Genomic DNA, 24171 nt, shown 5'->3' on the forward strand with positions numbered 1-24171 from the left:
CTATTCCCTTTCATTTGTTTTTCTCTCCTCTCTTGATTTTTCTTCCAACACTCTTGTTTTATATTAAGAATTTCCAACAGATCTCGAAAATCTATCAATCCATCCGAAGTAAATAATATTGATATGGTCCTGATGGATGAAAAGGTATATTGTATTTTGGGATGTTTAGTTGAAATTTTCGGTTTTCTGGTTTGCGTGCTTTCAGCGAAATTGATTTCTGAAATTCTATATTTCACTATGTATAGAACTAGACCTGACAATCTTGACCCGGACTCGTTGACCCGATTCAAATGACCCGACCCATGACCCGAAATTGACCCAAAAAAGACCCGAAATTCGAAATTGACCCGACCCGAAAATGGAGTTGACTCGATCCTGACCCGACACCTGAATTGACCCGATCCAAAGACCTGACCCGAAATTGACCCGAAGTGTTTGACCGGACAGACCCGATACCCGAATTGACCCGAACAGACCCGGTACCCGAAATGTCCCGAACTAAAATTACCTTATAATTGAACTTAAAATGTCTTGTACCAAAAATAACTCAAATTGTTCATCTTCAACTGTAGCTAAGCTCATAAATTGAATTGATAGTTTTTATTATAACAATAACAAACTATATACTCCGTATAAAATTATTGATTTGAGATTGATTTACAAATGAAACAACCTGATCATGACCCGACCAGATTTTGACCTGACCCGAATATATTTGACCCGAAATTATCCCGACCCGAAATTGACCCGACCCGAACTGGACTCGATACCTAACCTGAAGTTGACCCGAAACCCAAATCAACCCGACCTGACCCAAACCCGACCCGAATATTAGCTGACCCGAAATGACCTGACCCGAAAGTGATCTGACCCAGACCCGACCCAAATGACCCATTTGCCAGGTCTAGAACTATACTAAATTGAAATTTTTTTTTTCCTCCAAAAGTATTATAATCCCCACCATTTCGTTCTTGTGGTTTTTTTATTGCCTCCCTTTTTCTTTTGTCATTTGGTTGGTTAGTTTGCTATTCAAGCTTATCCAAACACAGTTGTTTCACTAATGATTATAAATATACGTAGTAATTTGCTTCTTGTGTGTGTGTTTTTTTAATTACCTACCTGTTTTTTTTTTTTTTTTTTTTTTTTTTATTTTTTATTTTTTTTAGGAGCTTAGGTAAAATTTACCAAAAATATAAATTTTGCAAAAATCTAAAATTTAAGTAGCCGTTATAAGAGTCGGTGATGCATACTCCAATTCAGAATAGAATTCAAATATCCTTCCTTGATGATCAAGTATATGTGATTAGGTCGGTTTCTAAAACCAATTTTAGGTCGGTTTCTCAGATCGGTAATAATATAAATACATGTGATTAGCTTTGTTTCAAAAAAACATATATGTGATTAGCTTGTACGAGTATTAGTTTACGAGAGAATTGAAACTTGTTTGATTTGAAACAAAAAATTAAAAATTGAGTCAAATTTGAGAGGCAAATTTTATCTGGTAACATGGATGTTTACAATAATAGTAAGGTGTTTGACGTGTTTTATGACATGTTAAAAATGATACGAGAATCCGGCCGTCGAAACCCCGAGGCGGCTTCTACGGTGGTCCGTGATGGAGAGCAGTACGAGCAGATGCTGGCTAATTTACAAAACATGGAGATACCCTTCAGTGGTGAAGAATGTTTCGGACAATATGTCGATTTACACGAGTGTTACAACAGGTATATTAATTCTAAATTCGGTCACCCTATCAATTATGTGGTTTATCTTGATAATTTTCCAACAATTGATATGATTCCTTCCAAATACAAGGCAACTGCACAATACAAGGAGTATATGGAGGGTGTGCTCTCGTACTTGATGTCTTTCTTGGATCGTACGAAGCCCCTGATGTTCCTAGACAGGGTGTTTAAGAGCGTGGAATCTGAATTTGAGGCGCGTTGGACAGTTGAAAGAGGAAAAAAGCGGCCTAGGACAACGTACTGTCGATGATGTTATCGAGCAGTTTGATGCATATGACACGGTTGAGAGTCTAATTGAGTTGGGACCGATGAAGCTTAATGAGGCATTGAACACTTTGGGGCTCAAATCTGGTGGTACTGTCTACCAAAGAGCGGAGAGACTTCTTCTTGTGAAGAATACGCCTCTAGAGAAGCTTGACCGAAAGCACTTTAAGAAGGAAAAAGGCCTAGGGGAACATGACTACTACTGCTGTAAGGAAACTGCACTGATTGAAGCCAAAGTAAACAAGTTGTGTGAGCTTCTCAAAGACGTTCTTGAGCGGACTAGAGAACGTGTTAGGAACAGGCAGGGGATGATTTTCGATGAGTTAGCTCGTGATCGTGATGCTGATCATGAGAAACTCGTACATGACATAGGAAGTGATGATGCAGAAGAGGACTACGACGACAAAACAGATTGTAATCCGCTTAAATTGCCACTGGGTTGGGATGGGAAGCCTATACCTTACTGGCTCTACAAGCTTCACGGCCTTAACCAAGAATTTAAGTGTGAGATATGTGGCAACTTCACCTACAAGGGCCGAAGGGCTTTTGAAAACCGCTTCCATGGAGCGCGTCATCAGCATGGGATGAGTTGCTTGGGTATACCCAATACCAAGAGCTTTCATGAGATCACTCGAATCGATGATGCCAAGGAGCTGTGGCAGCAGATTCAGCTGAGGAAAGGGTTGTCATTGTGGCAGCCTGATGCACTCGAGGAATACGAGGATGCAGAGGGTAACGTTTACAACAAGAAGACCTACAATGATCTTGTTAGGCAGGGTCTAATTCAAGTTTAGATCAATTACTCTTACTATTTTTATTTTTGTATTAGCTTGAATCTGAACTTAGCTACTTATGTTTGCATGTACTCAATCTTGTTCTTATGTTGCATGATTTCCAATCAATTGATACCTTTGAATCAAGTTCTTTTCTTCTATCAACATAGGTTACGCCTTTAATTACCTAATATTATTGCATCTTAGCAAATAATGAACGCAAAAGTTGTAGGACACTTGATTAGAAAAGATGAGATCCTGGACAATAGTCATATTTCTATTTTTGCTAATTAAGGCGAAAATTGACTGAAATATGAACAATAAGTCAATAATGCAATAGATTAGACGACTTCTAAGAAACATACGTAGTATAACAATGTGCAGTATATGAATACAGGGAAACTGTGTTGAAGCACAAGTGAAGCAAACATTCATGACAAGGCAGATAGCTGACACTACTTCAGCAAAGGAATCAATTAAGAAGAGGATATTTGCTATAGTAACTTATTAATAGATTGAAAAATATCTAGGATTTACCTTTAATTTAAGTGTATTTTAGTGTTATGAGATAACTACAGTTTCCATAATATTCATTGAGATGCAGTTTGTAACCATGAACATGTAAATGCTTTTAGGGTACGGATAATAACCCAAAGGCTATTAATACTTACAGTGTTTTTTATGCTACAGACTTCTGCGAGTGTTAACTGCAAGTGAAATAAATCCAACAACATTAAAAGTTTCAGCCCAATTACTTAAGCATTCACAATCTCTTCCCGTATGATCATTCATGGCTAAAATAAAGTGCATTAAGTAGAGTGGGATCTTCTTTGGTGTTTAAATACCCGGGGTCAGTGACCACAACTTCACGGACAAGATGTCGACCATGCATAGTTACAACAGACCGTGGCTGTTCTTCCACAAAAAGCATCACTGCAACCATGTCTGCAATATTACAGTTCAAAGGTCACAGAGTAGAAGGTACAACATACTCAAGATTGTATATTGTAACCAATTACTAGACCGCCTTCTTTGCAGCCTGTTGCCCTGCAGCTCAAGCCTCAGAGCAAGGCTCACTGACGATACATTCTAACCCGCACTCTCTATTATCAAAGTCGACCAACTCAGAAAACCATGACCCTCAACCCAAACTGTCTCAATTGGAGTAAGAAAAGCCTTTGTTTTCTGAGCCACCACATGTAGCACACCAACAGAATCAACTGAAACATGAAAGCTGACATCTGCTAATTTCCTCCCTAAATTTTGGCGTAGGCTGGGCCTTATTACCCCCTTCTTCTCAAGAACAGATTAACTAGAACAGATTTTGGAGCAAACCAACAGAGCCAAGAAAAACTAGTGGTTATAATGAACAGGTAAGTGGGAGGAAGGCCTGTCATCTGGATATGCCTCCTTTCACCCTTGTTTCCTTCTCATGTAGAAGCCTGCAATGACAATCGAAAATTGTTAGAGATATGAGATATCGGAAAATATATGTGTAATATATTTTCCGTATGTATCTTATTATGAGAATAATATATTTAGATTTATTTATGTTAAGATAATATTTAGTGAATATATCATTAGGATATATGGTATATCTTTTAGGAAGATTGTTTCCTATCTTATGAGTGTAGGTTTTGTATAAATATTCAACCTATTGATGAATAATAATCAAGTAATACAAAGCCATTCTATTCACTCTTTCCCCTAATTTGTCATGGTATCAAGAGCAGGTTAGATCTTGGGAGTGTTCACAAAAATCCTCCCCTGCCGGTGGGTTAGATAATTAAACCTACCGGTGGGATAAACCATTAACCAAAAATAATAGTATTTTTACTCTTTGACTCTCAAAGATGAAGATAGATTTAAAAAAAAAAAAAGTTTTCGGCTCTCTTGTGTGGTGATACAAGATATATTTAGTTCTCCTTGTGCCGTGAGACAAGGTTTGTGACTTGATTTGAGCATGATTTTTGCTCCTTTGGATTTGAGTGAGTTTACCCTGAAAGACCAATAAGATATTTGAGTGTAGTTTACTCTGAAAGACCAATAAGAGATTTGAGTGTAGTAAACTCTGAAAGACCAATATTTGATTCGAGCTCGATTTTGCTCTAGAAAAACCAAACTTGTTATATTTGCAGGTTCGAAAAAAACGACGTTCCTGTTTGTTTGATGATTGATGGGTTCGAAAAGATGACGTTCTCATCATTCTAAAAGAAGAAAAAAAATTGAAGGCGACATCAACAGAGTAATGCATCTCGATCGACTTCAACAAAGTGAAAAATTGATGAAGGCGACATCAACAGAGTATTGCAACTCGATCGACTTCAACAAAGTGAGCAATTTTCAATCGCAACGTTCGTGTTACTGCCGTTACGATTGTGGGAGGGTGTTAGAGATATGAGATATCGGAAAATATATGTGTGATATTGTAGACACCTAAAAATGTCTTCCAATACCAAACCCGATGATGAACAACCTTTCACCGCCATTATTGGTCGGGTTGAGTATTTAATCTTGGAGTGATTAAATCCATATTTCCATTTCATAAACCAACCCAATTCGTAGCCCATTTCCCCAAACCATAAATTATTTTCCTCTTTTCGTGCCTTTAAACCCAAAATAATTCATTTCGTATCCCTTAAAATCATTCATTTCGTGTCCTTTTATAAAAACGTTTAGACCAGTTTAATTCAGTCCATAATATGGGTCCAATTGTTAAATAGTTGGATGGGGCTTGAAAAGAGATTTCCAATGATATATTATAAGCCCACATCCGAGTTATAACGAATAAGTTATGGCCAAAATATTAAACTGAGCCTAAACCGAACATAAGCCCACCTTACCTACGACCCAATGATCATGTGGAGGGTCCAAAGGATTTAATCCCATTCCTAAAACAATTAGGATAAATTGGAAGCTTCTATAAGTTTCTAAAAGATCTAATTATCCTTTATGAAAAGATAAGATTAAAGAGTTTGAAATTGAATAAAACTGCTCTTTTTGAAACTCCTAATTCTATTCGAATTGAAAGACGTTTAAAGATATTCAGATATTATTTTTGTGCCTCATATTTTTTATCCAAATATTATATAGTTGGATAGCCCTTGAAATTATATTTCCAATTTCCAATGATATATTATAATATTCATTCCGAGGTATAACGAAAAAGATATGATTGAAATACCAAACTTTATCCAAAACTGACACCGTCCCACTATTTTGGCCGTATATTTTATTATACAAAATATTTTAATCTGATTCTAATTGGATTAGAAAGTAGATTTCAAGAGCTTTCCTACGACATATTATTTATCTTATTTCGATTTCTAGATCAAAAGATATGATAAAAACAAAAACCGCAAAAACTGCTGTCTATCGTAAGAGTTTTATTCCGATTCGAATTCGATCTTTTCTTGATTCTTCGACCCTTCTTTTTTCATTATAAATAGAGGTCATATCATCCCTTTTTCAATTGTCAACAAGCTTGATCACCAAATCATTCTCTCTTCCTTTCTTCTACACCAAAAAAATCATTCTCTTCTCTCTCTCTCTCTCTCATACTCTAAGCCTTAAACTTATATTTCTATCTACATCATTCCTTTCCCTAAGCACTCCAAGGAGTCCATACTTGACCCAAGGTTCTGTCCTTAAACCAAGGCGTGAAAAGGTAGAATTAACTGAGGGTTTGGACCAAATCAACTCTAATTTTAATTTAATTTTATTTCAATTTGATTTATATTTTTATTGAAATTACTAACAATTTATTCATGATGTAGCAATTTAAAGGAGCGCGCGAAATGTGAGTAATTAATTATTTTAATTACTTACTTTATTTTAATATTGCTAGTATCATAATTAGATTAATTTATATTTGATTTGACTAACAATTTATTGTTAAATTGCTTTCAATATTAATGTTGATTCTATTATATATTTATTGATCACCATATTGCATGTTTAAAGGGAATATGTAATTGAAAATCACGCCTAATAAGATAATTTGGACGACCGGTTTAGGTTCTTTTTAATCTTGTTGTTTAATCAAGAGATCACAAATATTTTAGAATTATGTGTTGCATTAATATTCAACCAATTTAGCATAATAATAGTTTGGAGCAAATTGAATCTTGGTTTGCATGCCTTTGAGATCGCAGAAATCACTTTTCACTATAAGAATCGAGTAGAGGCCAATATGGGCGAATGTGACTCCATGACTCACTTTGTACCATCATCCCCGATCCTCCTTTCGTGGTTCCGAACCATATGGAGTTAGTAATCTCATGGATTATGAATGGGGTGTAACCTTCATGGGTCAATCGTTGTTGCCTTTCATTGTCCCTTTATCGTGGTTGCCTTTTATGATCCGTGAACGGTTTACAAGTTCCTTAAAAACTTGTTGGCGGCTCCCTACTTTGCTTTGTCCTTAATCGTAATGTCAATTCCCACTTCCTATGAGTGCCAAGAATATTCACTATATGCTTAACGTAGGCGCACTTCGAACGACGCCTACAGATATATTTTTCGTATGTATCTTATTATGAGAATAATATATTTAGATTTATTTATGTTAAGATAATATTTAGTGAATATATCATTAGGATATATGGTATATCTTTTAGGAAGATTGTTTCCTATCTTATGAGCGTAGGATTTGTATAAATACTCAACCTATTGATATATAATAATCAAGTAATACAAAGCTATTCTATTCACTCTTTCCCTTAATTTGTCAAAAATTTCCCACAATTCATCAAAAGCCACAATGAAAATGAATACATTTGTATTGATTAAACCACATTACATCTTTTTCCAATCCTAAAAACAAACTAGCTAGTATAAGAAATTTCACCTAGAACCCAGATTAGCATGCCATCACATCTCAGTTGTCTCAACGAGATACTTCCGGAATAGACCAAGCCCATCCAAAACACAATAGCTACACATTGCACATTTGCACCAAATTACATCACTTTATTTTTTTTTGCGAAATTCAGTATTTATGCATACATAATCATCTTATTTCCTGTTGTTAGAAAACCAAGTCTAGTTAAAAACCATGAACATAAAAAATTGGAAAAATAAACTTTAAAAATCTCAACTATTGACGATAAACTTTTATTAATTCCATCTATGAAGTCAGTTTGCCACCAATGGTTCCAATGAACGGTGACCTGCTATAAAATTTTATTTTTTTTTTTAAATTGCCATGAATGGTTTCAAATTAAATTTTTTAAAAAAAGCATGTAAAAATTAAAAAAATAAAATCTAAAATTCCAGCCACCCTTTCCCACCCCCTAACCTCAGCGGCAACCGGCCACCAACACCCCACAACCACCGAATATGGCGGGCCGGCCTCTGCCACCCATCCCTGACCCCCGAAACTAACCACCCAGCCCACCCCGACCCCCAAAACCACGACGACGAAACTAACCACCTAGCGCAACGACGACCGGCAACGAAGCTCCCCCACCGACAATGACGAAAGCTCAACACTGCCATTGAGTTCGATTTCGGCGCAATTGAATCCATAAAATGCGCCCTAAAATCCGTAACAACGTAACGACGATGAAGAACACGGATCGGCATTGCAATAATGGCGTAAGAGGAAGAGAGAGGAAATGGAGGAGAGAGAAAATAGAAGCTTTGGGGGTCGGGCTGGGTGGGTGGGCGGTTTCGGGGGTCGGGAATTGGAGGTAGAGAACGGCCGGTCATTTTCGATGGTCGAGGGGGTTTTCCAGCCGTTTTCCGGCGAGGTTAGGGGGCGGGGTTAGGGTTCCGGCGAGGTTAGGGCTGTTGATTGGCTGCAGCTTGGATTTGGTGGGACGGGGCAGGGGATTGTGATGTTGGTTAGTTGGTGCGGTGTAGGTTAGTATTTCGAGTGGTGGAGGTTAAGGCAGGCATCAATCAGCATTTTTTTTTTAAAAAAAAATTTAAGACCAATTATGTGTTAACACATGTCATGGTAATCCATAGTTGGGATTAATAAATTGTATTTGAGGTTAATGATCATATCATTTTAAAAATAAGGGTGCGTTCTATTCACCTGATTTTTTATTTGAACTTATATAATTTATCTTAACTTATATGAATTTATATGATCTTATCTTAACTTATTAGCCTTTATTATAACTTATTTTAGTTATAAATTAAACTTGGGTACCCTTAATTAACCTTTATCACTATTTATCTGAACTTATTTTTCTTGAATTTATCTCATCAAGCCATCAACATTCAACTCCACTTTCGATGAGTTAGTTCCTGATCGTGATGCTGACCATGAGATACTCGTACATGGCATAGGAAGCGATAATGCAGAAGGTGACGGTGAGAAAGGAGATTGTAATCTACTTAAATTGCCGCTGGGTTGGGATGGGAAGCCTATACCTTAGGGTAAGTTTATCCCCAGACCCAGACTAAGACTCCAGACTCTGCCACATCAGCTTTCCACTAACTTTTAATTACTTTTTTTATTATTCAGACTTATACAAGACTCTCTCCATTTTCACACATTATCCCAAGACTCACTCCAGACTCACTTACCCTCCTAAATACTAACATTAATTTAATAAATATATTTGTTTTGTAAAATTATTTTTAATACTAATGATATAATGTCTATTTGTATATATTATAATTTGAAAAAAAATACTTCGTGCATTATAATAATTAGGAAAAAAAATTAAATTAGAATAATGTAATGGACATTGGTAATTTAATGGCGAGCTGAAATTAAAAATACATAAAATATAAAACAACGATAATTTTGGATATAATACAATAACAATAACTCTAAAGCACGTGAAATTTAAAGGCAAATGGAAATTAAAAATACATGAAACTTTAAACAAAACTATTTAGCTAGTACCTCCTCCAAAACGTGACCATATATGCTCCATCAAGTCATGTTGCAGCTGATGACATTGAGTTCAGTTACGAATTTGAATATGATTTTCAAAGTATCGATCCCGATTTGCATAATAATTTCGAAGAAGACCATGATGAAGTTCGGGTGCTTCTGTTTGATTCACAGCTACAGAATATTGGACATCTCGTGGTGGATTCATTTCGTCGTTATCATCTCTTTCATCTTCAATGATCATATTATGCAATATGATGCATGCTTTCATGACATCTCCTACTTCAGTTTTTTTCCACAAACGTGCCGGGTTACATACAATTGCGAATCTCTTTTGGAGCACTCCAAATGCTCATTCTATATCCTTTCTCGCGCCTTCTTGATATTGAGCAAATCGTTTCCTTTTCTCAGAGAGCACGTTTGCTCGAGGAATGGATTTGACAAAAACCGGCCACTCAGGATAAATACCATCTGCTAGATAGTATCCTAAATTGTACATTGTTCCATTTATTATGTATTGAATGTCAGGGCCTCGACCTTCAAGAAGCTCATCAAATATTGGAGATCGATCCAATACATTAATATCATTGTTAGAACCTGCAACACCAAAATAGGCATGCCAAATCCATAAATCTTTGGAAGCAACAACTTCCAATATCATGGTAGGGACCCCTTGATCACCTCGAGTGTACATGCCTTGCCATGAAACTGGACATTTCTCCCATTGCCAGTGCACACAATTGATGCTTCCTAGCATACCAGGAATTCCACGGGCCTCGTTTACTTGGAGAAGACGCTGGACATCATCGACAATGGGCCTACGTAAATATTGAGCTTCATAAATCTCGATCAACCCTCTACAGAAATTCTTCAAACATTGAAGGGCTGTATTTCCAGCAATACGCACGTAGTCATCTACGGCATCACCCGGCCACTCCGTAAGCCAACATTCGAATGGCAGCAGTGCATTTTTGTAAGGGTGACAGTGAGTTTCTACCGATGGCATCAATTTTTTGTTGAAAATATGGATATTTATTTTCAAGATCCTTCACAATGCGAATGAATAGCTCTTTTCTCATTCGAAACCTCCGGCGAAATTGGTGTTCATTATACACAGGGTTATTTGCGAAATAATCATTCCATATACGCTCATGACCTTCCTCACGGTATCTCTTCGTGTATTCTCACTTCTTTCTCGTTTTTCTAACATTTGAGGAAGAAGTTGCTTCTACGACATCGTTTATGATATTATCTACTGAACTCATGGAAGTGTTTCCCTCCATATATGAATTATACAATTCATTGTATAATTCATCAAATGTTCTAGGGGGGTTGTAATCTGACATAGTGGTAATTGGAGTGTTTGAAGTAGAGAGAAAGAGTTGATTGTTTGGTGGGTGAAGTTGAGTACCAAAGTAACTACAATTTATAGACTCTACGGTACATACAATAATACAATGATACAATGAATGGTTCAAGAAAATTTGAGGTGACAATACATAAGTGAAAAGTTAGATATAATTTTCTGAAATTTCTTCCAATAATGCAATGAACAACAATACTCTCTTTTACTGAAAAGATATCAGTTATTAGACTACACACTGTAACTGCAACATACAAAAATTGTTATATGCTAATATAAAGTTGAATTTGACAACTCAATGAAAATGCAATTATTATTATTATTATTATTGTTGTTGTTGTTGTTGTTGTTGTTGTTGTTGTTGTTGTTGTTGTTGTTATTATTATTATTAACTAATGTGGCATTAAATTATTTAATAAATAAAGTTATAATTATATTTACTAATATGACTTTGAATTAAACATATATTCATATGACTTTAAATGAAACATAATATTACATCATATCATCTTCTACGTTCTACGTTCTACTTATACTACTACTATTACTAATACTACTAGTCTACTACTAATACTAATTTGACAACTTTACTTATACTAATACTATTACTATTACTATTACTATAGTCTACTACTACTCATAGTCTATTTTGACTACCACTACTAGTTCTACTAGTACTACTACTATTACTACTCCCTCGACCAACATTATTACTAGTATTACAAAGTTTATGAAATCAAACGCCATTACTAGCTCAAATCTCCCTAATTATCGAAAGTCCATCCATATTTTTCAGCCAGTGCTTGCAATTTTTTCTCATGTATCTTTCTTTGTAAAGGACCCATTTTGGTGACGTCGGCACATAAGAGTTGATTTTCAAGTTCTTGCTCCTTCAAATCTGCTAACCGGCTAGCTGATTGTGCACGTGTTTCTTCAATCCTAACAGTTACCGAAAGGGCTTCATTGTTATGATCACTTTGAGTACTTTTTCCTTTCCTTTAGGCAGCTTCTAACCTCTTTGCAGCTTGTTGACCCATTGGCCTACTGTCTTCATCCTCAATGAAAGTATCAAAGTCCCCTCCACTTGAGGTGTAATCCCTTGCGTACAACTTACTCCTCTTTGAAGATTCGTTACCATCAGATTTATTACGCTTAGTTGCTAGTTCAGTTTGAAACTTTGGAGAATTGCCCACCATACTCCACACATCATCATATTGAAACTTGGAAGTGTATAATTTATGGTATAGTGCGCGTGCATCCGACAGCTTCAATGCTACATTATACCCACTTTTATTTTTGTACTTGGCGTAACAATCTGCAAATTTACTGAGGGTAGTATTTATTGCCCACCAATGTTGTTTGCAAGCATTTGTCTCCCTCATAGGTTGATCTTCTTTTTTATTTTCGTTGTAAAAATCTGCAATTTTCCCCCAATATGCATCTGATTTTTGTGCATTGCCATTTATTTTGTCTTTGCTAGTATTTAACCAAGCAATGGCAAGAAGTGTTTCATCTTCAGTCGACCAAGATAAACCTTTTTTATCTTCTCTTTGAGTTGATTTGCGGCGTGTGGGTCGACGAGTAGTAGTAGTTACATCAATATTATTATCCAACGGCAATGGGATGTCGGATGTTGATTCACCACTCAAGGGTGTAATGGAAGATTGCTCAATATTTTGACTAGTAGGAGAAGATTGATAATTTTGAGATTGGAGAAATTGGGTTAAATTTTCCACTTGCACATTATTTGGGTTTGAGGAAGTTTGGGATTGATTTTGTTGAGTTTGATTTATAAGGGAATGTAATTGAGGATTATTTTGCAGCAAATGCAAAAAAGAATTCAAATCAAAATTTTGATTTGGATCCATGAATTATTATTTTTTTGTTCATTTTTTTTTTTGGAAAGAAAATTATGGGAGAATATTGATCCCAAATTATTTTATAGGTAAAATTATTACCGTTAATTAGATAGCCGTTGGAAATTTTGTAGCAAAACAATGTTGGGATATTGGAGCAGGTTGCCGTTGGAAGAAGCTCATAAAACAAAATTGATGATAATGAGGTGGCATGGTATTATTGGGCCATGCAAAATTTGTAAGCTTATTGCCCCCACATGCATAGTCTTGAGATGAGTTTTCATTTACCAAACCCCTTGCAAGACTCACGATAATCTTTTATGACATTATTGCCAAAGTCTTTCATGAGACTCTTTTTGAGACTCTGCTTGTTACTTGCGATAAAGACACCCTTACTGGCTGTATGTACAAGCTTCACGGCCTTAACCAAGAATTTAAGTGCGAAATATGTTGCAACTTCACCTACAAGGGCCGAAGGGCTTATGAAAAGCACTTCCGTGGAGCGCGTCATCAGCATGGGATGAGTTGCTTGGGATGAGTTGTGGCAGTAGATTCAGCTGAGGAAAGGGTTGTCATTGTGGCAGCCTAATGTACTCTGAGGAATACGAGGATGTAGAGGGTAACGTTTACAACAAGAAGACCTATAATGATCTTGTTAGGCAGGGTATAATTCAAGTTTAGATCAATTATTCTCACTATTTTAATTCTTGTAGTAGATTAATTAGCTTGAATACGAACTTATCTACTTATGTTTCAATCTTGTTCTTATGTTACAAGATTTCCCAATCAATTGATATCTTCGAATCAAGTTCTTTTCTTTTATCGATCATCATAGCAAATAATGTAACGCAAAATGTTACCTGATAGGCTAATATTATTGCATCTTAGCAAATAATGTAACGCAAAATGTTACACACAAAAAGTTGTAAAGAGAAGATGAAGGACAATAGTCATAATTCTAATTTTGTTTTTTTTGCTAAGGGGAAGCCAAAATTCACTAAAATATCAAGAGGACATCCTTTGAAAATATGTCAATTTATGCATTTTTAGTCGTGGCTAACAAAAATAGATATATGAAAATAGTTACATGACTGACGAGCCCCAGCTAGGCACTTATGCTTTCCCTGAATTCCATCACTTCCAGGCTGAATTGCAAGCAACGACAAGTCTAGGATGGTAATTGAAGGATTACATTATTTCAGTTTTAAGTAAATTTTCTCCTTCTTCCTAAACAAACAAAAAAAAAAAAAAGAAAAAAAAAATTCTCCTCTTAGAAGTCAAGACTTCTAGTATAACTTTGCGATTTTTGTTATACACTCGGATGTACTCATCATATCGTAACTTTTTCTACTCGTAGTTTATTACGACTTTTGAGATGTTAAGGCCCTATTAAGACTTGTACGAAGTATAACTTTGCTATACTTAGATGTACTAATCATTGTAGGTAAACTTTTCTACTAGTATTAAATTACTCCGTTTTATCACGTAATAGTGCCAACTCGAATTGGGTTGACCTGTGAGGGGTTCTGGCCTAATAAGGCCTCTTACCTGTAAAAAACATTTATTGATGCTAAATTGCTAATGCCATAATACTATTACTTGTCGTATAGTTCCTATATGTTTATAAACATATAGGATGGCAAATCTGTTAATAAGTTGAAGTTGGTGTAAGGAAGTGGGCCCAAAGATGCCAACATGTATGCCAACATGTATAACGGTGCAAGTAGCTGAGTAAGCTAATAACGGGAAACGAAATAAGGAGCGGGAAAAGGAAAAAGTAAGTATTCATTTCCTTTTTTTTTTGGTTATTCTCAAAAACTCAAAAAAAGAAATAGAGGGGGTGGAGATGAAGGTACTGTACTGGGAGGAAGGCGAAACCAGAATTTGATAGGCATTGATAAACCTGGAGTGGATTCGATGAATAATTAATTTGCTACTCCAACTGAGAAGATGCGAAATCGATTAGTTGATATATTAGGGGTCGATTTAGTTGAAGCCATGCGTGATGTTGAGGGAGCTAGGGTTTGATAGTGAAAATGTAAGTATTCGTAATTGCTGTTGACTATAATTGTTATCCGCTGTTAATTATGAATTGATTGAAGGAATTTGTGGTTAGGGTTTGTCGAATGTTCATAGTACTATAGTTAAGTTGGTGGATTTGTTGTTAATGTGTAATGGATATATAATTTTGCGGTGAATGTAGATGTAGTAATGTATCTAAGTGGTGTTAATGTGATCAATTTTTATAATTTTGGTAATATGAATGTTGTTGGTGAATTTGTTAATTTTGGCTAGGGGAGCTACTTTATCACTATGTGTATGTAATGGGGCTTGAAATTATTAATTTAGATGGTATATTATTAGTATAATCTGATTGGTATGTTAAAAATTAAAGATAGAAAAAATGATTTTGTTTGTTAATGGTGGTATGTGTAATAATATTTGAAGAATATAGTCGATTTGTTACTGCGTAAGTTATGGTTGTACATTTATGTATTATGTGGTTTAATTATATATGTAGGGTGTTAGTGTTGGACTTGATTATGAAGAATATGAAGAAGAATGTGTTGGTGGTAAAGGAGATGAGGGTGAATTGATTAGTAGTGATGAAGATGGTGAAGGAGAATTTGAGTATGTAGATGAGGTTGAAAGTGAGGGAGATAGTCAGGGATTAGAAAATTATGAATTAGAAGAAGTAGAAGAGGTTGTAGTAGGAGATGTAGGTGCAAGTGGATCAGGTTTTACAACTCCTAAGAGGAATAGGGGGATGGTTGAGACTGTTTTTGGGGAGGAGGAGGAGGAGGAAATACCACCCCCTGCGGTGGGTATGGTATTTTGTAGTTGGGAAGATGTAGATACCTATTTTTGGAGATATGGTAGATAGAGGGGGTTTGGTATTGTTAGGGCAGCAGCTGGGTGGGGGAAGGTGAAGAAGGAATTGGGAGAAGAAAGGTGTTGTAAGCAGAAAAGGAATGCAAAGTGGACATATGAGTGCTATGGAAAACCTTCAAGGAAGCGTAAAGTAGATATTTTAAAGGAAGGTTTGGCACAAGATGAGGAAACAGCTTTGCAGCGCAAATCGAATAAATGTGGATGTCTAGTTGAGATGTATGCTAGTGTGAATGAGGATGGGAACTGGGTAATTCGAAAGCAGAACTTGGAGCATGATGGTCACATTGTTACACCTAAAAGGCGAAGGATGTATCGATGTTTCGGAAGCATGAGTTGTTAGCAAAGAACAGTCACTTGGTGAAGCAGGTGCAAAATGCGAAGAAGTCTAGGGTAAAAGTATCCCAGATAAATGTACAGTTGTTTTGCATGTGAGCGCAATGGAGTGGAGGAGATGGCCTTTATGCAGAAGGACTTGGAGAATGCAGTGGCGGAGAAGAAGAAACTTCATCTTACAGAGGGCGATGCTAATGGGATGATTGAGTACTTTAACAAAATGAGTGCAGACAATCAAATTTTTTTTCATCTATGTAGGTTTGGGAAGGATGGTGCCTTGTAGGATGTTGTATGGGTAAATGTGCGTAGTAGAGAAGCATTTGAGGAGTTTTGCGATGTAGTGTGTTTTGATAGCACCTACTTGACAAATAAATTTCATCTTCCTTTTGCGGTATTCCTTGGGGTCAACCACCATGGGCAAAGTATATTGTTTGGGTGTGCGTTAATCTCTCGGGAGACTGCGGAGACGTATGAGTGGGTTTTTAGAACATGGTTGCACTGCATGGGGGGTAAAGCTCTAAGGTTATCCTTACAGATCAAGATCCTGCTATTCGAAAAGCTGTACACGTGACAATGGCTGATACGTGCCACAGGTAGTGCATATGGCACATTCTTCAGAAGTTTGGGAAATATCTTGGTAAGCTTGAGAACTATGATGCATTAATGGACGAGTTGGAAAATATCATCTATGGGAGTTTGGATGTTGATGAATTTGTTGATCGTTAGGAGGAAGCAATTTTGTACTACGAGTTGGTAGAAAATGAGTGGCTTGAAGGTATGTCTAAAGTACTTTATTTAGTGGTTTTTGTTCAAAAATGTATGTTAAATGACTGTGTTGTAAAGTATTTGCTATTTTTTTGTACTAGATTGCAGGTACTTCTCTTCCCTTCCCTTAATACACACACACACACTCACACTGACACACACACACACACACACACACACACACACACACTAAGAGGTTTCTGCCCCCTATGTCTCAGTTCCTGTTGGTAATATTCTTTGATATTTGTAGCTTCATAGTTTCACAGTCACACTGAGACACACACTCACACACACACACTCACACAGACTTATGGTGTTGAGATGTGTAGGAAATACACACAGACTGCACTTACCGCCTGACTCCCAGTGTACCTCCCCACACACACACAAGATTGTAGGCACTGCCACAGTCCATGGTCACCTACATGATTTTATACTGAGATTGTACTTTATAGGTTATTATATGTGTCTGGTAGTTGGACACACTGTTGTTTGTGAGATTAGGGCTGTATGAGGAAAGGCACATGTGGATCCCTGCATATTTAAAGCATTTGTTTTGGGTAGGAATGAGAACAACGCAACGTTCGGAGAGTTTCAACAATTTTTTTAAAGGATATGTTGACAAGAACACCACGTTGTTTGAGTTTGTGGTTCGGTATTGTGATGCTATGTCGATTAGAGCGGAAGCTGAAAGAATAGCTGACTCAAACACGCTTCGTTATGTCAGGTTTGTAGTGACTGATTTCCCAGCGGAGGCATTGTTCCAAAAGTGCTATATAGACGCCAAATTCAAAGAAGTACATCGGGAGTGCACAAAGATTTTGTATTTGTGTTGCTTAGATGAATTCGAAATAGGGGATAATCTGATTGAGTTTGTTATTGAGGATCGTGTTTGGGTGAGGCCTAAATTTGCAAGGAAAGAGAATGTGACGAAAGTACGAAGATGCTATAGGGTGTGTTTTAACAGGATCACATATGAAGCTGTATGTGATTGTAAACACTTTGAGTGTCATGGGATAATTTATAGGCACATGATCCTCGTGTATGACCTTAGTGGGGTCTCCATTGTTCCTGAGTACATTCTGCGTCGTTGGCGGAAGGACGTGCAACAGAAGCACACACGAGTAAAAGTGGCTTACCATGATCCATTGAAGACAGATGAAGTGAGGCTGTATCACAAACTTATGGGTACTTATGAACCCATTTGCTCTAAGGCTTCTACTTGTAAGGAAGGTGTTGAGGCTGTGACAGAGCTTTGCAATTGATGGATGTGGGAGTTGATGAGGTTTTAGCAATGGTAGCCAAAAAGCGTGAACAAGCAGAGAAGGAGAGTGCTAACACTGCTAACGCTGAGACTACACCTGGTATTGTTCGCACACCCTCTTCAGTTGGACAAAACAGTAGACCTGATAGTGCTTTCCAAGGCACACCTATTGTTCAAGGTTCAGGATTGCCAAACACCAGTACACCAGGTAGTGCTTTTCCAAGGAAGTTGTGAAAGTTCAGCCCCCGGGAGGATTAAAGACCCACCCTTGCCGAAAAAGAAGTCACATCGAACTACGAATGTACGGTATCCCTTTTGCACAGAGAAAAAAGGGAAAGAAAAGGCTGACACAAGGGAAAAAAATGCAGCAAGGGCAAGAGCCAAGAAGGCGGCAGCTGCGGCTGCCCAAACAACTGTGTCCATGTCAAGTAATGAATACATTCGATCGGTTGGAGGTATTCAAATGCGAGATGTTGACGATTCCTTAGGGTACTTCACTACTTAGAGTAGAAACTCTGGAGGAGTGTTTGCAAGTCTGCTAGGTGTAACTCCACCTTACAACAGTATGACCCCAGGTTACCATCCCCTTTAATGTAGCTTACATAATGATTGGACTATAAATTTTTCACGATAATGTTGTCCTAAGATTGTACCCCAGATTTTTTTTTATTCTTTGTTGGTATTTTTCCTGTTATGCAGAATCTGCTATTTGCAGTCTGACACTTAATGATTTTTCAACTGTATTTGTGTGTGTTGCTTATGTTGTTTAAAAATGATTGCCAGAACGTGAGTTATTTGGTGGTACATGTAATACCCCGTATTTTTGAAACGTATTTTTTAATTAATTAATTAATTAATTAGTATTATCTTAAAAAGGGTATTTTAGTAATTTATTTTACTTTTTGAATTTTGCAGCCAAAATGATATTTGAATTTTGGCGCCAAAAGTATTTTAAAACTCAATGATTATTTTTGATTTTGGATAAGATTTATCATCCATTTATTTTATTTAAAAATCGGATTGTTTATATATATTTTGGATATTTTAATTAGACAAAATTATATTTTAAGAGAGCCGAATTTCCTAAATAATTAACTAGGAATTTTCGGATTTTCTTGGTAAAGAAAATCTGATTTTCTTAGTGAAATTAAATAGTGAATAATTTGTATTTTCCTAATTAATTATTTTATACAAAATTTATTATTTACGAAATCATTTTTCATCCTTAAAATCTAGCAAATATTTTCCTAAAACTGTAAGTGGAGGTCCGAAAATATGAGCATATATATGCTCAATATTTTCGGCCACCATATGCTAATTTTGGGTTAATTATTTTGTTAGTTTTGTATTTTAATTATCTTCCTCAGATTCCTTATTTCCTTAATTCCTATTTTCCATCTTACAAAGATTTGATCATCTTATTTTCTTACCTTATATCTTCCTTGATTATTCTCCAAGTAATCTCTTTTGCCATATTATATTTCATGACAACACACCTTCCTTAAATTAATTATTCTAAGTCACCTTAATATTAAACTTTTTAACTCTTTTCTCCAAGTAATTTCCTTAATTCTTTTTACCATAACTCTTTCTACATTCTCCTACCATAATTCTTTCATTCATGAGCCTATAAATACCCCCTTCATATTCTTCACACCAAAACTCAATTCTCTTCTTATTCTCTCTTCTTCTTCTTTTTCCTAAACCTTTTCATACTTTTCTTCTCCTCTTTTCATAAAAATATTATCCCGTATACATTTGAAGCCAGTTTTCGGGGACTTCTGCTCAGTTTTTCGGGTATTGATGTTTCACAGAAGATTGTTCCTCTAGAAAAATCCTTGAGGTTAGGCTCAAGAATCACCCAACTCGAAGTTATATTGAAGGAGTTATGGCCTCTGCAAATTCTGCCTATTCTTTCCAACGAAAATTCAATTCTTTTTAATCATATTCTTTTATCTTCTTCATGGTTAGTTTTCTAAAATACAAATACCTATTTCAAAGCTACAATTTTATATTAAAGTATTATTTTACTACCTCCATTTCACATTTTTTGCAACTTTGGAGTTGACACGGACTCTTGGGCAAAAAATGAGAAATGGAGATTAAGAAAAGGGAGGGACATGTGATTAAGGAAAGAAAGAGAAATTGGGGATAAATTAATAATTAATTTACCACCTTCCATAACACCAGCCACACGCATCACCACCTCGACGCACCACCAGTCCACCATCTTGACGCATCGCCTAGTACCAGTCACCAACACTAGCCTCACGGATACCGCCGAACCACCACACATCCACTAGCCACCACACCCAAAACCTAAACCCATCCCGTAGCCACCACACACACAAACCCACTGTTGTTTCAATGAATACTACAAGAAGGGGGGGTTGAATTGTAGTATGAGAGTTTAGCCAAACTTTTTACGGAATTAAAACTAAGTAAGCTAAAGGAACAGAAAGTTAAACTGAAGGAACTAAAAGATGTAAGAGGGATTTTTACGTAGAAAACTCCTTGGCCCTAACAAGGAGAAAACCACGACCACTTGGGATTTTGGGAAAAGAATCTTCACTAGAATAGGGCAAATGGTCCTATTACAAACTAAAGACTCAAACTTCAAGTTCCTTAATGAACTTGAAACCTCGAGGAACAAGTCACCCAACTTGTTACTCTTCTCTTCTCTATCTCTCTTCTCTTTCTCTTCTCTTTCTCACTTCTCTTTCTCACATACAGAAATTCACTCAAACTTCCCCATTCCCCAAATTACAACTCGAAAAATAAATAACTCTAGTATAAGAACATAAGAACATTCTATATCACTTATGTGGAATTGACACTTAACTCGAATTAAAGCTTGAAAACTTATGTGAGTAAAGGTGAGTTTTTCCAACTGATTTCAAAGACTATTTATAGATCAAATTCGTTTAGGAAAAACTCCTTTGTGCAACAAATCCATTAGGCCATTACTCCAACCCACTAAGAAGATCATGTTCCTAAAATTGAGGAAACATGAACTTCTCAATGTGCAAGACCATGACTTGAAGAAGATCATGAAGGAGTAGGCCGCAAGTTTTTAGAAAACATGGAAGATTTTATTTCCAAAAGATATTTTCGAAAATCAGAATAAATAAAATCTTTTTAGTTAAGAAAAAGATAAACGTTTTAAACTTAACTGCTTTCCTAAAAATATGCTAGCACAATATTATCTTTTTAGACCAATTCCACACAGATTTTTCAAGTGTAACTTAATATCTTATACTTACATAAATCCTAAAATATAAAAATATATTTAGTCTTCATGTCCTCTGATGAAGCTTCTACTCCGAGGCTTCTGTTCCTCAAGGGGAACTTCTCTTCTCTGGTGAAGCTTCTGCTCTGAAGCTTCTGTTCCCTGAGGGGAACCTTCTCTTTTTAAGTCCCCATTTCTGAAGCACCAGTTCCTCCAAAGGAACTCTTCTTTTTGGATAGCTCTGTTTCTGGCTTTCCTGTTCCTCATGGTATCTTTGCACGACACTTAATTCTCCTAGTCTTTACATCTGATCACACACTTAAACAATCAAGCTCTTATTAGTCTGTAAGTAAGTGAGGTTGTGTCATCATCAAAATTATTAAGTCCAACACCCACACAAACCCGAAACCAACCCCGCTACAAGCCTGCAACCATACTACCCAAAACCTAAAACCAAACCTAGAACCACCATACAACCACCACCATAACCGCAAACTTTCCGTCATCATTGTCCATGGGTAGATCTTCACCACCCCAATGGTTTGTCTTCGTGGGAGGGAGAGAAAGGGGGTTAGATTGAAGGATAGAAAAAGAAAATAGGGAATTGAAAAAGAAGTTCAAGAATTGAGTTTGATTTTTCTAGAGAGATTCGATGACAGATCAATATTGTTCAATGAATTGAAATGGCTGGTTGGGGGAATTATTTAGATTAATTAAGTTGGATTGTTGTCTTGATAAAGTTTTGTTTAAGTAACTAATTGACTTTTTAAAAATTTTAGAAAGGGTGTTTTAGTAAATTAGTTTAAAAAACTTTACTAAGAATGGAAAATTTTGGAAAGTTGTAAAAAAAGTGTAGCGGACATTTTTGGCTAAAGTTGCAAAAAATGTGAAACGGAGGTAGTAAAAGTGTTTTACAGTCCATGCAAATTAGAGTTGAGTTTATGTTGTGATAACCTTATGGTTATGTTATTTGCAAGGTGTATTCATGATTGAACTTTGAAAGTGCGAAGTGTTGATTGATATTCGGAATCAAGGTACGTTTAGGTGGCTAGATACCTTTGAAATTGATTGGTTTGAATAACATGTTTTGAATGATTTTATGATGATTGAATTTGATTTGAATTATGATTTATGAAATAAATTATGTTTGGAGGTATTGATTTTAATATTTGTTTTGATAAAAGTGTTTTGAATGATTAAGTTTTAAATCGTGTTTTGAATGGTTTGAATTACTTATTATGTTTAAATAAAGGAATTGATTTGAAAAGTTTGTTGAATTAAATCAAAGGGTTTTCAAAGGAAGAGATTGATTTTGAAAAGTTATTAATATGAGATTTTATTCTCAAGTATTTATAAAAAGGTAGATTTTGAGAGCATGATTTAATTGGATAAAAAGGAGTTTTGATTTAACCTATTATGAAGGTTTATTTTATTTACGGAGGAATTATTGAATTAAAGCTTTACAAGCATGTTAGTAATCCAACTATGCGGATTTGGTTTGATAAGGCCTTGGACTTTGTATGACCGGGTCTTTTCTCAAGAATAGCCTTGTAATATAAGGAGACTAGCTTGGGGGGTGTGCACACTTGGCTGAGGAATTGGATTTTTAAAGGAATTGGTTTTATTAATTATTTTGATTGTTGAATCATTGGAATTGATTTTGGAATAATGAGTTTGGAATTATTGGATTAATTATTGGAATTGGTTTTGAAAGCATGTTTGTAAATAAATTGAGTTTACATTATCTTGCACTTATCGTACTTAGCATATTTTGTTAATCCGTATTTCCTATTTGTTTTGGTTCGCCCTGTTTACCATAATGGTAAGCAGTGTTGACTATTTTCAGGTGGAGTCATGAATGAGCATATGAAAGTCCCGGGATTTGCTTCACCTAGTTTAGGAATGTTGGTCTCGTCTTTATTTTGAGTACTCATAACAATGTTACTATTTTTATAAGTATTAATAAAAGAAAGTTGAGTTTCCGCTGCAAGTTTTGTTATTGAGTTGAGTATCTTAAGTAGCCTTGCGTAATCACGCGGCGTTAACACTCCTAAGTCTATCTCTACGGTATAATTATACTTATTACACTAGTATTTCCGTAGAGGGAGATTTGGGAATGTTACAGTACATTTGCGTCTCAATACTGTACCACATAGCCGCAAATGCCTCAATTTTTGTAGCATAAAGTACCTATTAATTGGTCCAACTAAAGGGTACTACTCTATATTAAATGGTATATTTTACCAAATATTTTTGTACTACTGTGTTCAAAGCGGTACATAATTTAAACATCAAAAAGGATTCCACAATAGCACAAGAAATGAAGGACCTTTAACTATGACTCATGTAGTGGTCATTCGATGGTCGTATATCATACGGGTAGTACGCACAAACATTCATATCCTGGTTGTATTTATCTTGTAATTGTAATGACTAATATTTGGAATATTGGTATTACAAAGTAAATAAAGAAATTTTGAAATGATTCATGTTCTAGTCCAATTGCGGAATCACCCATTTGGCACTTGTTTAGTTAGTGTCGCCTAATGAGCGATTGTTCAACACATGTCCTTACTCGTATGCTGTTGTGTGTATTAAAATTCATCAACAAGGGCTTCACAGTAATGATTTAATCAATTTCCATGTTATTATAACAAGGGAACGTATGAAGGTCCTAATTCAGTGGTACTATGAATTTCAACATATGTACCACTGAGTAACAAAAGGGACATTAAATTATTCGAAAAAGTACCATTTATAAGGTCACACTCTAGGGTACCACTGTGCAAGATTATTATACCTAAGGGTACCGCTTATTTCGTAACGGTACT

At 35.9% G+C, this 24171-nt stretch overlaps 1 pseudogene; it reads left to right on the forward strand.

Moving 5' to 3' along the window:
• Positions 1-1506: 1506 nt before the first annotated feature.
• LOC145575604 (splicing factor SF3a60 homolog pseudogene) lies at positions 1507-2803 on the forward strand (annotated as a pseudogene).
• Positions 2804-24171: the final 21368 nt, after the last annotated feature.

Source organism: Chenopodium album, chromosome 13, assembly GCF_948465745.1.
Source record: "Chenopodium album chromosome 13, dcCheAlbu1.1, whole genome shotgun sequence".
In the NCBI taxonomy this organism is placed as follows: Eukaryota; Viridiplantae; Streptophyta; class Magnoliopsida; order Caryophyllales; family Amaranthaceae; genus Chenopodium; species Chenopodium album.